Genomic DNA, 14,785 nt, shown 5'->3' with positions numbered 1-14,785 from the left:
GCACACGTGAAGGAGGGCGCACAATGAGAGCATGCCCAACAAAATGTCCTCCATGGATGTCCTGACAGCTTTCTGGCACATTCCTTGATTGTAGGGATGTGCTCGAACTAGTTCGGAACCTCCTTAGAGAAGTGCTGTATTGGTTTGAGCACCCGTATTCAAACTGGTTTGGCAGGGTGGGGATCGATTCCTTTAAAAAGCAGGGAAGCAGGCCCTCACCTGCTCCTCTGCCACCTCACGGCTTTTCTGGGTGCAGTGCTAACTTTACATCTTCATATTGTGTGGTTAATTTTGCAGTTTGGATTCCCCAGCAGCTTGGGCCAGTATGGATGACTGCAAAAGGCGTTGTGCAATGATAAATATGTGAAGTAGGCTGAAACAGGAATATGCCATTGCTCTGCATTAAAATACTACACTATATATTTTTGCGGTCACATACAGAAATTCCACTTTCAAAAAAGGATGAAAAATTATCTCATAAAAATTCAAGTTGGGATTCCTTTAATTATGACAAGCACACCAAAACTACAAAGGAAAAAGAAAAAATACCTTGGAGTAACTTACAAAAATTTGTTTAGTAATTATTAAAATAATTATTAACATTATTAAAACTTTTAAAATTATAGACATGCTGACACATATCTTGGTTTTGAACTGATCTTCCTGCAAGTCTATGCAAAATGGCTACAGCAGTGATCTTCACTATGGGAGGCCCTCTTTATTTGTGGGGGTTCTGTTCCCGCCTATTTCTGTGGATAACAAAACTGTGAACAAAGAGACCTTAATCCTATGGGGATTGGGGGCATTAGGTTCCTAAGCACACTGAAGTGTGCTGAAAATCAAAGGGAAAAGCAGGGAGAAGCAGAAATAAGGAAAGTACTTTGCTCTGCAGCTGTTCAGCTCTCCAGCAATGCCCACAAAACTTCCAAATCCTCTGATTTTATTCTTTTTTGTGGTGGGTGGTGTTTTTTTTTTTTTTTTTTTTACAGAAAAGAGCCACAAAATGGCTCTGCACTACAAAATGACAGCAGGAAATTATTTATTTATGTATGTATTTATTTATTTATTATAAATTTACATCGTCGGACAGGTGTTATTGACTGGTTTGTTTTATCCAGACATCGAGTCCTTCCCAAGGACCTGGGATGCCAGAATTTTATCATCAATGTTGTTGCTGTTATTATTATAGATATTGTTGCAGAATATAGGCTGTTCCCAGTAATGTTGCTTTTTGTAATTGGCTGATTATTTCTGTGGCCCCTGTGGTGTTGAGGTGCTCTTCAAGTTGTTTTGGAATTGCACCTAGGGCGCCAGTTACCACTGGGATTATTTTGGTCTTTTTCTGCCACAGCCTTTCAATTTCAATTTGTAGATCTTTGTATTTTGTGATTTGTTCTATTTCTTTTTCTTCTATTCTGCTATCCCCTGGTATTGCTATGTCGATTATTTTGACCTGTTTTTCTTTCTTCTCAACTACAGTTATATCTGGTATATTGTGTGGCAGATGTTTGTCTGCTTGTAGTCAAAAGTCCCATAATATTTTTGCATCTTCATTTTCTACAACTTTTTCAATGTTATGGTCCTACCAGTTTTTGGCTACAGGTAGCTTGTATTTTTTGCAGATGTTCCAGTGTATCATCCCTGCTACCTTGTCATGCCTTTGTTTGTAGTCAGTCCGTCAATCAATCAATCAATCAATCAATCAATCAATCAATCATGTTTATTTGCAGTCATAGACCAAAATTTAAGGCATACATAATAATACACATATAATATAATAATAATATATTCAAAGATCCAGTATTATCTCATTCTGATCAGCAGTTTCCAGTTTACATAATCTGGTTTACCATCTGTTGTCTAACATTCTTAGCTGCCTCACAAAACTTAGCAGCTTTAATTGTTACTTCCTCCTGATCTGAGAGCAGAGAGTTGACGTAATAAACATCTGTATGACCTGGGAAATCAGCCAATAAAGGGGAAATATAATGAGATTGAGAGTCCCTATAAAAGAGGCAGCGGAGTAGAATATGAAAAATAGACTCCTGTTCTCCAGAACCGCAAGGGCATAATCTCTGCTCTTTTGGTATCCCTTTAAATTTACCTTCTAGTTCAGCTGAAGGTAGCACATTAAATCTGGCCAGTGTAAACATCCTGCGATACTTAGTGATCATAATTTTATCCAAGTAGGTTTAGTGTTATACATTTGTAATCCCAGAAAAACTTCTTTGGAGATTAGAGATCGATATCTGCATTTCCATATCATAGATCCGCTGCCTTAGTATCAGTCTTACAAGAGAAACTCATTTCTAATAGGATGTCTGGACTAAAGCCATACAAACTTATTTGACAGGATATTGACAGCTTCCAACTAGAATTAAAATTATCAATAAAAATTAGGTGAACAGGGCCTGTAGAGAGAAAGGACAACCAATAGCTCAAAATGGAAAACCACATCCGGGTTTCCATCTTAGGCATACCAGTTTCCACCCTTAATATTACATTGGGAACACATCTAGGAATCTGTAAAATAGATCTCAAAAACTTCATCTGAACTTCCTCTAAAGGTGCACAGTCAGTATACGGGCCCAACTGCGACCAATAGAGCAACTGAGGGCAGGCTTTGGCCATAAATAACTTAAGAGCAGCTGGTACAAATTGAGCCCCATCTTGATGGAAATATGATTGAATTGGCCAATGCCGATTTACGTGCATTTTGGGTAACATATTGTAGATGTGCTTGGCGTTTTGTGGAGGCCTAGAAAACAACCCCAAGATATTTAAAGGTCTTAACCTGTTCTAATTTATGTCCAGCCAAAGACGAGTTCAAGGTTTCGGGCACTGATTTCTGAGGCCCCTATGGTGTTGAGGTGTTCTTCAAGGTCTTTTGGAACTGCACTCAGGGTGCCAATTACCACTGGGATTATTTTGGTCTTTTACAGCAACAGCCTTTCAATTTCAATTTGTAGATCTTTATATTTTGTGATTTTTTCTATTTCTTTTTCTTCTATTCTGCTATCCCCTGGTATTGCTATGTTGATTATTTTGACTTGTTTTTCTTTCTTCTCGACTACAGTTATATCTGGTGTATTGTGTGGCAGATGTTTGTCTGTTTGTAGTCAAAAGTCCCATAATATTTTTAAATCTTCATTTCTACCACTTTTTCAGTTTTATGGTCCCACCAATCTTTGGTTACAGGTAGCTTGTATTTTTTGCAGATGTTCCAGTGTATCATCCCTGCTACCTTGTCATGCCTTTGTTTGTAGTCAGTCTGTGCGATCTTTTTACAACAGCTGATTAGGTGGTCCACGGTTTCATCTGCTTCTTGGCAAAGGCGGCACTTTCTGTTTCTTGTTGACTTTTCTACTTTTGCTCTTATTGCATTTGTTCTTAGTGCCTGTTCTTGTGCAGCCAAATTTAGACCCTGTGTTTCTTTCTTCAAGTTGCCATTCTTAAGCCATTGCCAGGTCTTGGTGATGTCTGGTTTTCCACTTATATTGTGCAAATATTGACCATGTAGTGGCTCATTTTTCCATTTTTCTGCTCGGTTCTTGACTTGTTCTTTCTTGTAGGTCTGCTTTGTTTCATTGGTGTTGAATAGTTTCTCGTTCTTGACCATTTTAAGTGCATCTTCTTCACTGTCCTTGATATATTCTTCAAGGTCTCTTTTCTCCTCCTCTACTGTTTGATGGACTTGCAGCATTCCTCTTCCACCTGAGCTGCGAGGGAGGTATAGCCTATCGACATCACTGCGGGGGTGCAGAGCATGATTGATGGTCATGATTTTCCTGGTCTTACAATCTAGCGTCTCTAGCTCTGCCTGGGTCCAGTCTATTATTCCTGCAGTGTATCTTATAACAGGTATAGCCCAGCTGTTTATGGCTTGTATGTGTTCCCGCCATTGATTTTGGACTTGAGGATTTTTCTAACTCTCCTGATGTATTCACTTCCAATTTTTCTTTTAACTTCAGTGTGTGTGATGTTATCAGCCTGGAGAATGCCCAAGTATTTGTAATGTTTTTTCTCTTCCAGGTTCTTGATCTTGCTTCCATTGGGCAGTTCTATTTCATCTGTTTTTGTTATTTTTCCTCTGTTCATTATTAATGCAGCACACTTGTCTAGTCCAAACTCCATTGCTATATCGCTACTGAATATACGGACAGTGTTTAGCAGTGATTCGATTTCTGACTGGGACTTTCCATACAACTTCAGATCGTCCATGTACAGCAGATGGTTGATTTTACTTGATGTTTTAGATGTTTGGTATCTGAGGCCTGTTTTGTTTAGTATTTGTGAAAGTGGAGTCATGGCAATTACAAACAACAGAGGGGATAGTGAGTCCCGTTGGAAAATACCTCTTCTAATGCTAACCTGTCCAAGTGTCTCGCCATTGATTGTTCTGTGTACCCCACATGCTCATTGCTTTTTTAATAAATATCAGAATGTTTTTGCTGACACCAGTTATTTCTAAACATTTCAGTATCCATGTATGAGGCAATGAATCGAAGGCTTTCTTGTAATCAATCCATGCAACACTTAGATGTGTTTTTCTTCTCTTGCAGTTCTCTAAAATCATTTTGTCAATCAGCAGCTGGTCTTTTGTGCCTCCAAGCAATTTCCTTTCTGTTCAACTGGAAGCTGCTTGTTAGTTAATAAGTGTTGCATTACTTCATCTGCTATTATTCCAGTTAATAATTTGAACATGGTTGGCAGGCATGTTATCGGTCTATAATTACTTGGAACTGCACCTTTTGCTGGGTCTTTCATTATGAGATGAGTTTTCCCAGTTGTTAGCCATTGTTCAATATCACCTCCTTGCAAAATGTCATTGAACTGTTTTGATAGTTGTTTATGAAGGCTTTTTAGGTGTTTAAGCCAAAAGCCATGCAGTTCATCATCGCCTGGCGCAGTCCAGTTTTTAATTTTCTTTGCTCTTTCACTTATTAATTCTGGTGTTATTATTAGATCTTGCATTTGTTTATTACATTTTTGACCTCTTTCATCCAGCCTGCTTTTTTTATTATAATCTATTGGATTGTCCCATAATTTCCCCCAGAATTGCACTGTTTCTTCTTTATTTGGTGTTTCTACGTTTCTTGTAGTTTCTCCTTCTATGCTTTGGTAGAAACGTCTCTGATTCAATTGGAATTGGAGATTCTGCCTGTGTTGTGTAATTCTGGCTTCGTATCTGCTAATCTTCTTTGACACTGCTGTTATTTGCTGCTTTATTATTTCCAGGACTTCTCTAATTCTCCTTGAATCTAGATGGTATTTTTGGATCAGATACTGTTTGGTGTTTTCATTCTTCAGCTTCTTGTCTTTCATATCTTTCAATTTACTAGCATCTGATCTAAGCCTGGAGATTTTATTTTGTAATCTAATCTTCCATTCACGTGATGTACTGCTTTCTTTTTTTACAGGTCCACTGATCTTATATCTGTGCTCTTGTGTTGTTATTGTTGCTGCACTGTACATTAGTTGGTTTGTTTCTTGCAAATTCTTGGTTGTTATTTCTGCCAGTTCAGCATTGACATCTTTTAATGCCTGAGCAAGTTGTTTTTTGGCAACTGTTTTTAGAGCTGGAAGTCGAACCCTGGTGGTTGTTTGGTTCATGTGCTCAGTTATTTTTTGCTTTAGTTCTTGTTGCTTTTCTGTTAAACGGCATTCGGGTTTTTGAGGTGAAGGCAAAGGGGCGGTTTCCTGGTTTTGATTTTGAAACAGTTCAGTAACAGTGGCATCCTCGATTTCCAACACCTCCTCCACCTGCGCCTGAGCAACTTCTTCAATTGGTGGTAATTCTTCTTCCATAACTTGAGCCTGTGTTGCTCTTTGCAGTTCTTCCAGCTCAACTCCTGTGAATACTTTATTTCTTATTATGTATCTTCTCTGGTCTGCTAGCCTTTGTTCTGTTATTTCTGTATCTGGATGCTTCTCTTTCCAAATTTGGTACATTCTTTTTAAATAACCTCTTCTAGTTGGACTAGACTTGTAATAGCAGATCATTATTTCCTTGTTGGCATTTTTCATATATATATTTTTGGTTAAGCAACGTTTCTTCCAGTAACCGTGCAGTCTCCAGCCCTGGTTGCTCAACTGAAGATCCTGAGTCCTGTTGCCCACTTGCCACCAGATGTCCAGGGACTATAGCACCTGGCGCGGTCCTTGTTGACCCGGGCAATGACCGATCCAGTATAGATTTATTAAAGTTACGTCTCACCATATTGTTGATGGGAGAGGAACTCTGGTGAGACCTGTCTCTGGCTCCTCTGGTGAGACCTCACTCTGGCTCCTCTGGTGAGACCTGTCCAGTATGGTTGGACCTCTGGCATAGCTCTCACCTTCCTCAGAGCACACAAGCCCCACAACCACTCCAAGGTGCTGCCTCACTGGGGGTATTACTATTATTATTATTATCATTTATAGACCACATCAAAAGGCTCTGGGTGGTGCACAACAAGTTTTAAAAGACATAAAAAGAACAACAAATATTTATATACTGCTTTTCAGGAAACGTTTCCAAAGCAGTTTACATAGAGAAATAATAAATAAATAAGATGGCTCCCTGTCCCCTAAGGGCTCAGAATCTAAAAAGAATCATAAGACAGACACCAACAACAGTCAATGGAAGTACTGTGCTGGGGGTAGATAGGGTCAGGTATGCACTGTTCCTTTTTCAAAGTAATGAACATCTTGCTCCTATGTTGGTGCCAGCCTAAACTGGCAAGCCTTAACTGTAGATATCTGCCTGGTGTGCATTCCATAAGCCCAGAGCAGCTACAGAAAAGGCCCATTTCCAAATTGCCACCTGATGTACCAGTGGTAACTGGAGATGGACCTCTCCAGATGACCTCAATGTGCAATGCCAGAAGTCATTTGCAGACACTCAAGAACTGTGGATTCCCCAGTGAACCATGGGAATTATAGTCCAGGGGTTGCTGACGTCTAGGAATCTTTAGCAGAGAATTCTCAGCACTCAACAAACTACAATTTATAGGATTCTTTTGTGACGGAATTACATATGTTATAAAATGATACAAGTTAGTAGTGTAGATAGAGATGTGCCATGAGAAATCTGGGCTGCTTAAATTCTGCTGGCTTGAATATCTGTGGGCTCCAGATAACCTTTGCTTTACCCAATATTCTAATTAAGTATAATATGTAATTTTCTACTGGGCAAAAGGATAAACACACCAAAAGCTGATACACAATAATGGCTAAGAATCCGACCTGTAAGACATGGAGAGCCCCACCCTCCAGTTCAAATCTTATCTCAGCTGTGAACTCAGAAAGTAGCCTTAGGCAAGCCACTCTTTATCAGCCTCGACAGCAATATAGGGAGAACAACACTGATCCATCTAACTAGATAAAATATATAAAAAGCCCTCTGAACTTTATAACAACAAAACCCCACTATATAATTGCCTGGGTTTGTTAATATTATTTTTGAACTGAGCAATATACTTTTTAACTACTGGTTTCCTCCCCTTATGACTCTAGCACTTGATTATGAACCAATCTTTTCCACAAAGAAAATCAGAGAACATATATCAGCATCCTTAACTAGTTATAACAATGCACTCACAAAAGAAAAATAAGCTTTCCCACCTTTGTTTTTCTGAGCAATAATTGATTGTGTATTAACTGAAGCTTTCATTGTTCCCCCATTCTTTACCTTCAAAGGTCACTCCTGAACCAGTCTGAGGAGTAGTCTTTGCAGTCTCAAATATTACCAAGTAATAATGGTACTAACATAAAAGTGCTGAAACTTGTATAAAAGAAGTGATGTAGGTGAATGACTTGCGGATGATGATGAATGACCTACTCAGTCTTGATACATGCAAGAAGCAAGAGAAAGTTTCAGCAGTTGACAAAATGCATTATTGCCCCTTGAGCAACATTCTGTATCACAATAAAATTTGTTTCTGGGCTCAGTTCAAGATACTGGTGCTTAGCTCTAAAGCAGGGATGGCGGACCTGAAGCTATCCTTTTTTGTCATTAACCCTGTGTCATTAACAGGTGGCAGCCTGTTACAATCTTCTGGAGAGGTCTGATTATAGTTGCTACCGGCTTGTCTGGTGGCGACCCAGGACCAGGCTCTCTCTGTAGCTGCCTCAGGGCTTTGGAATATGCTCCCTGCTGAAATAAGAGCATCTTCTTCTCTGTTTGTTTTCAGGAAGACCCTCAAGACTCACCTGTTCTCAGAGGCTTTTAATTAGAATTAATCTTAATAATTTGTTTTAATAACTGTTTTATGCTATTTTTTTATTGTTTTACGGATTTTAATCTGTTACTTTTATATTATTTTAAATTTTGTACACTGCCTAGAGATGTATATATCAGATGGTATAAAAATATGATTGATTGATTGATTGACTGATTGATTAAATAAATAGATAGATAGATAGATAGATAGATAGATAATATCCAGTTGGGAATTATCAGAGTTGTAGTCCAACGACAGCTGAAGAACCTCAGGTTTCCACCCCTGCTTTAAAGCCCAAATAGATACATGGAGAACCTCCTTCTCCCACACTTTCCTCCCCTGACCTTTATCTGAAACTCTACTCTAGGGATGCATTCGCAGGTAACACAGAATTGCAGATGAATAGGCCTGTGGTTCTGTGGATGATATGTTCTAATGCGAGGAACTGGAACCTAGGGGTGTGCACAGAACTGGCTTGTTTGGTTCGGTTCGAGTCCAGACCAGACCCAAACCGGACCGGGCCAGTTCAGTCCAGCACCCCCTCAAACTTCCCCGGTTTGGTTTGGTCTGGGAGGGTTCGTGAACAATTTTTTTTTTTAAAGGCCACACAGAGGCCAATTGTGCAGGCACAGCAGCCTCCAAAATGGTTGCCGCGCCAGAGAGGGAAGGCCGATATGGACTGAAGAGCCAGCCGAACAGCCGATAATGGCATAAAGGGAGGGGGAACCTCTGTGGATGCCACCTCCAACAACTCCCCCTATGGGGGTAAATTAAAAAAAATATTTATTTTTTTAAAAAATAATCTGTGAATCCCCCTAACAGTCGGGAGGTGTTCGGTCCAGGGCCGGACCAAACAGGGGATAGTTTGGTTAGACCCCAAACAGTCAAACCAAACAGGTTTGACATCAAACACATTTGACATCGAACCTGTTTGCACATCCCTACTAGAACCCGGCATGGCGAAGGTTCAGAATTGGGTTGTAGTGAGTTTTGTTGCTGTAACACAAGGTTCTGGGAAGCCTGTGGTACATCTGAATTAGGAATCACAGGCTGCTTCCCCTGGAACTGGAGATGAGGAAAGAAGCTCCTCGCTCAACTCCAGCATGATTGGCTGTGCGGGCAGTCAAGAAGGAAGCCCGCACAACCAACTGCCCCACCTCTCTGCAGTCTCGCCGACTGCAGAGAGACTGCTCTCTTGTATGTCTGAATTTGGACAGGAAAGCAGGGGGAGGGGGGGCTGCATTTGTTACATGTGAATGCCGCCTAGGTGTCTCTGCCAAATGAGATTCAACTAACACCCACAGAGAGAAGAGCCTTGCCAGACGTGGTTCCAACCCTATAAAATAGCCTCCTTTCGGTGATCTAATCCACTCACTCTGCTCCTTGAAGTAGAGTGAAAACATGAATTTTCCAACAAGCTGCTGGGACTGGCTGATGTACTTTTTCACGTTGAGTGGAACTGGCTGATTGCAAGGTTTCCTACTGTTTTCTAGGGCTGCCCTGCATTATTCATATATACACACCTATACATTGCGTCCCTTTCCAAATATTGTTGGCATGTGCCTTCTACCTTGTTGCCCTTTGGTCTCTTTGATGAGTTGTCATATCCTCCAATATGCTCATTTCCACATTGTACTTGGTCCCTTTTTGGATGTTCAAGACCATCCACCTAAATCTCCCAATGTAATTGGTGCATTATCTATCAGCCTATCTAGGATGTCTGCAACCTTTGCACCAAGAAGGCAAGTCACCATGTGATCTACATGCTTGTCACAAGCCCACCTCTCTAGGTCCCTTTTGAACAAATCACTCATTACTAGGATCTCTGCACTCCACATTTCCAAAGAAGCATCTTTCCTTCTTTCCTCTTCCCAGACATCTTATGCTATTTCCATCTCTTTTTTACTAACTCAAATCAAAGGTTCAGCAAACAGATACTGCAATGTGGGAAAATAAGTTACACTCCTTATCAAAGGATGCTTGTTTCTTCACATGCAGGATTTCAAGGTTCTCGAAGTATTACAAGAGTGAACCCAACCTTGTAAAATCCCCCTGAAAATGCACCAACCCTTTATATGTGACTTTTTATTTCATCCAGTGACATTCACAGAAATACTATGTATTAAATTTGTGGGTTATACCGAACACTGGACACAATCCACAGTAACAACTTCTTTATTATGCAGACAAGTCACTTCAGACAGCTTGTTAGATCTTATAGCAGAACCAAAAAAAGCCTCCTAGAAACTTGGCAGGAGTATAAACAGAAACACACTATTGATATCTCTTACATGCTTTTTTTTGTCAAGCATCTGCCCATATTCCTGTCAGTTTTTAACACAGCTTAATACTTCAACCACTGTTAATTTTATTTCTTAATGCTTAAATTTTTATTACAAATTGCATGTTTCAGAGTACTTTAAGAAGCCTTAAAACACCTTGTTTTTATCCCCATATTACATACAATGGAATTGAGTGTGAGAGAGCATTGGGTTGCTTAAATTCTACCACATTTGAGACTGAAGTAAGGATTCAACCAGCCAGGGACTTCCAACTGAAAGGAACAAACCAAACCAAGGTTGAAAACAAAGTTTCTTGAAAATGAAAGTTGAAAGAGAATGTGAGGATTCCTACAAGAAGAAACTGAAATTCAATGCAGAATTGGGTTCCTCTCATGCAGAAACATCAGAGAATTTTCTCAGATGGTTTTATCCAGATCTTTGAGCCCTGTTTTCAAGAAAAACTTTCCAGAAATGCCACCTAAAGAATATGAAGAAAATCTCAAAATTGTGAGATTAAAAATGACAAGTACACATTGGTCACATTCACATGCAATGTGCCCCCCATCCCACTCTCACATCCAAATTGGGACATGAGTTTCCTCTCTGCAGTCAGCAAGCCTGCAGAGAGGAGGAGGAACTGGATGCTTGGGCTTCCCTCTTAACTGAAGGACAGCCTGGCAGCCAATCGCAGCTGGAGGAAGGGAGGAGCTTCCTCTCTCAATTCTGGTTGCTGACAAGGGAGACTGCAGTGCTGTGTTCGGACATAAGGCTGCCACTTCAGAGCTGGAGTTGAAGGGAGTGGAACTCACTACAAACTGAAGGTACAAATTGGAGTATGGGGAGGAAAACCACACATCATTTTCCCCCCCCCAAACTGTGGCTGCATGCATTTGGATATACACAAATTTCAACCAGAGGCCCCTTTACCTTTGGTTTCAGATTATGTCCTCTGTATTCTGGTTCAGCAGACACTAAAGTTGTAGTGTAATAGTAGTTTCCCCCTTACTACTCTAAATCCTGAATAAAGAGAGTGCTGAGACATTCAGTGTTATATTCAGTCATATAATTGTAGGGTTACCCTTTGTGATAACAAGCAAGCATTAGCCAGCTTGAAAATAGTCACAAAACTGTCTCCTTGATAAATGAATAGCCAAGTGCTATTTATTGTGTACAGCTGCAGAGTCCTGACAAAGCCAGGCCTGAATCCAAAGCTCTCTGCCATCTTTAGCAATTCATTCTTTTAAAGTCTTTGTGCAGAAGCAAAGCCAGTTCCCCAGAAAGCAACTATGGTCCCAGAATGTCAAATCATGCTAAACTTCTGTAGCTCCTCCCACAGCTCTATTGGAATCAATATTCAGACCGTTCGTTTTGGCCAATCAAGACCATGGATAGAGGAACAACAAACTTCTGTCTCCTCTCTGGGTACCATTTCTTCTCACCTTATTAATGGTTAGGCTTTTTTCTCATCCCCCCCCACAATAATATATATGTTGATATTTCTTCCCAGAGAGAAATTCTTGTAAGAATAAACTGGCCCTATCCAACCCCAGCACAGCAGGCCTCCTGTGGCTGCTGTTGGTGACTCCTTATGTTTCTTTTTAGACTGTGAGCCTTTTGGGGACAGAAAGCCATTTTATTTATTTATTTATTCTATGTAAATCTCTTTGGAAACTTTTGTTGAAAAGCAGTATATAAATAGTAGTAGTAGTACTTATAACGTTCAGTGTTTTTCCTACAAACTTTATTCTGAATCCAGATAAGACGGAAGTACTTATTGTGTGGGGTCAGAACTCCAGAGACCATTTTGATCTACCTGTTCTGGATGGGGTCACATTTCCCCAGAAGGAACAGGTCCGCAGTCTGGGAGCATTCCTGGATCCACACCTCTCCTTGAGGCAATGGCCAAGGGTGCTTTCTATCAGCTTCGGCTGATACGCCAGCTGCGCCCATTTCTCTAGATCAGTGACCTCAAAACAGTTGTACATTTGTTGGCAACCTCCAGACTTGACTTCTGTAATGCGCTCTACATGGGGCTGCCTTTGTATGTAGTCCAGAAACTTCAGTTGGTTCAGAATGCGGCAGCCAGGTTGGTCTCTGAGTCATCTCGGAGATACCACATTACTATTTTTTTTGATGGAATTACACTGGTTGCCAATAAGTTTCCGGGCAAAATGCAAAGTGCTAGTTATAACTTATAAAGCCCTAAACGGCTTAGGTCCTGGGTATTTAAGAGACCATCTTTGCTACAAACCCCACTGCCCATTGAGGTCATCTGAGGAGGTCCATCTCCAGCTACCACCAACCCATTTGGTGGTCACACAGAGATGGGCCTGTGAAATAAAACTAATAAAATTAACCAAATTAAATAAACAGTTAAAAGTTCAGGCTATACCCACAATCAAAATTAAGTCTTAAAATAAAAGTTATTTTAAAAGTTTTTAAAATAAAAGCTAAAAGTTGAGAAATATAAAAACTAAATAACCTACTAGATATACCAAAGATGGTATATGTGTTTTTCATTGTTGTTTTTTAAAGCACTGAGGAAGAGAGCATGGCAAAGCTCTTCAGGGAGGGCATTCCAAAGTTGAAGGGCCACAACCGAAACGGCCCTGTCTCTAGTCCCCGCAAACCAGATCTCTGTTAGTGGTGGGGCCATGAGCAGGGCCTGAGATGATAAATGGAGGACCCTGGCAGGTTCATATGGGCAAATGCAGTCCGACAGTTACCCCGGTCCCAAGCTGTGTTGAGATTTAAAGATCAAGACCAGCACCTTGAATCTAGCTCTGAAGTGGATGGGTAACTAATGAAGCTGCTGCAGGATGGATGTGACACTCATGAAGTGACTTGCACTCATGAGCATCCTTGCAGCAGCATTCTGGACCAGCTGAAGCTTCTGAACCATCTTCAGGGGCAGCCCCATGAAGAGTGTATTGCAGTAGTCTAATCTGGATGTTACCAAAGCATGAGTGACTGTGGTCAGGTCTGACTTCTTGGTCAGGTCAGTGACTGTGGTCAGGTCTGACTTCTTGGGGTAGGGTCACAGCTGTCGTACCAGCCATAGCTAGTAAAAGGCAATTCACACTGCCGATACCTGAACCTCCAAAGAAGGCTCAGGTCGGGTCCAGAAACACCCCCAAGCTGTGGACTTCATTTTTCAGAGGGAGTGTGACCCCATCCAAGTTCAAATCAACCTCATTACTCAGGATGATCCGTTCTACAAACCCAGAGCAGTTCCGTCTTACCTAGATTAAGTTTCAGCTTGTTTGCCGCCATCCAGTCCAGCACAGCCTCCAAACCCTGGTTCAGAGCATCCACTGCTTCCCTGGTGTTTGCTGTCTTAAAGGATAGGTAGAGCTAGGTGCATATTAATGGCACCACAGCCCACACCTGTGGGTATAGATGTTAAATAGCATGGGGGACAGAATAGATCCCTGTGGCACCCCATAGGTCAAAGGCCACTGGGCGAATCAGGCATCACCTTCTGAGTATGACCCTCCACGTAGGAGTGGAGCCACCATATAACCATGCCCACATGTTCCAACCCGTAGAGACATCCCAGAAGAATACCATGGTTGTTAGTATTGAAAGTGGCTGAGAGGTCCAGGAGAATCAACAGAGTCACATTCCCTCTATCTCCCAATGTAGGTCATCCACCAGGGCAACCAAAGCAGTTTCCATCTCATATCCAGGTTAGAAGCCAGACTGGAAAGGATCTAAGTAATCAGATTCCAACAGGGCTGCCTAGAGCTGAGATGCCACAATGCTCTCTAACACCTTGCCCAAGAAGGAGCGGTTTGAAACTGGTCAAAAGTTATTTAAATCATCTGTGTCTGAGGGATTTTTTAGGAGGGGGCCTAATGACTGCCCCCTTCAGGTGAGGGGGCACCACCTCCTGCTTTAGAGAGGCATTCACCACCCCTGCCACCCATGGACCCAGTCCCTTCCTAGAAACCTTCACCAACCATGAAGGGCAGGGGTCAAGGACGCATGTGGTAGGCGTCATTACTTCTTAAAATAATGTTGGTATAGAGACACTAGGGTGTTTGACAGAGCTATTATCCCAAGTAGAATACATTGTTTTGTCCCACACCAATGAAGACGCAGGCTTAAATTGGAGGAAAGGGCCATAACTTTATCCAGTTAACAGCCAAATCAACAATGTGGGAATGAATGACTCACCAATTTGGATGTGAATCCCTAGCCCACATCAATTTGAACAATTATACCTCAGCTCAGAGCATCATCAACTCCTCTTAGCCAATCAAAAGAGTCAAGTATCTGAAGGAAGCATCCCCCCAC

Source organism: Hemicordylus capensis, chromosome 4, assembly GCF_027244095.1.
Source record: "Hemicordylus capensis ecotype Gifberg chromosome 4, rHemCap1.1.pri, whole genome shotgun sequence".
NCBI classification, from domain to species: domain Eukaryota; kingdom Metazoa; phylum Chordata; class Lepidosauria; order Squamata; family Cordylidae; genus Hemicordylus; species Hemicordylus capensis.
Note: the sequence above shows the minus strand (reverse complement) of the source record.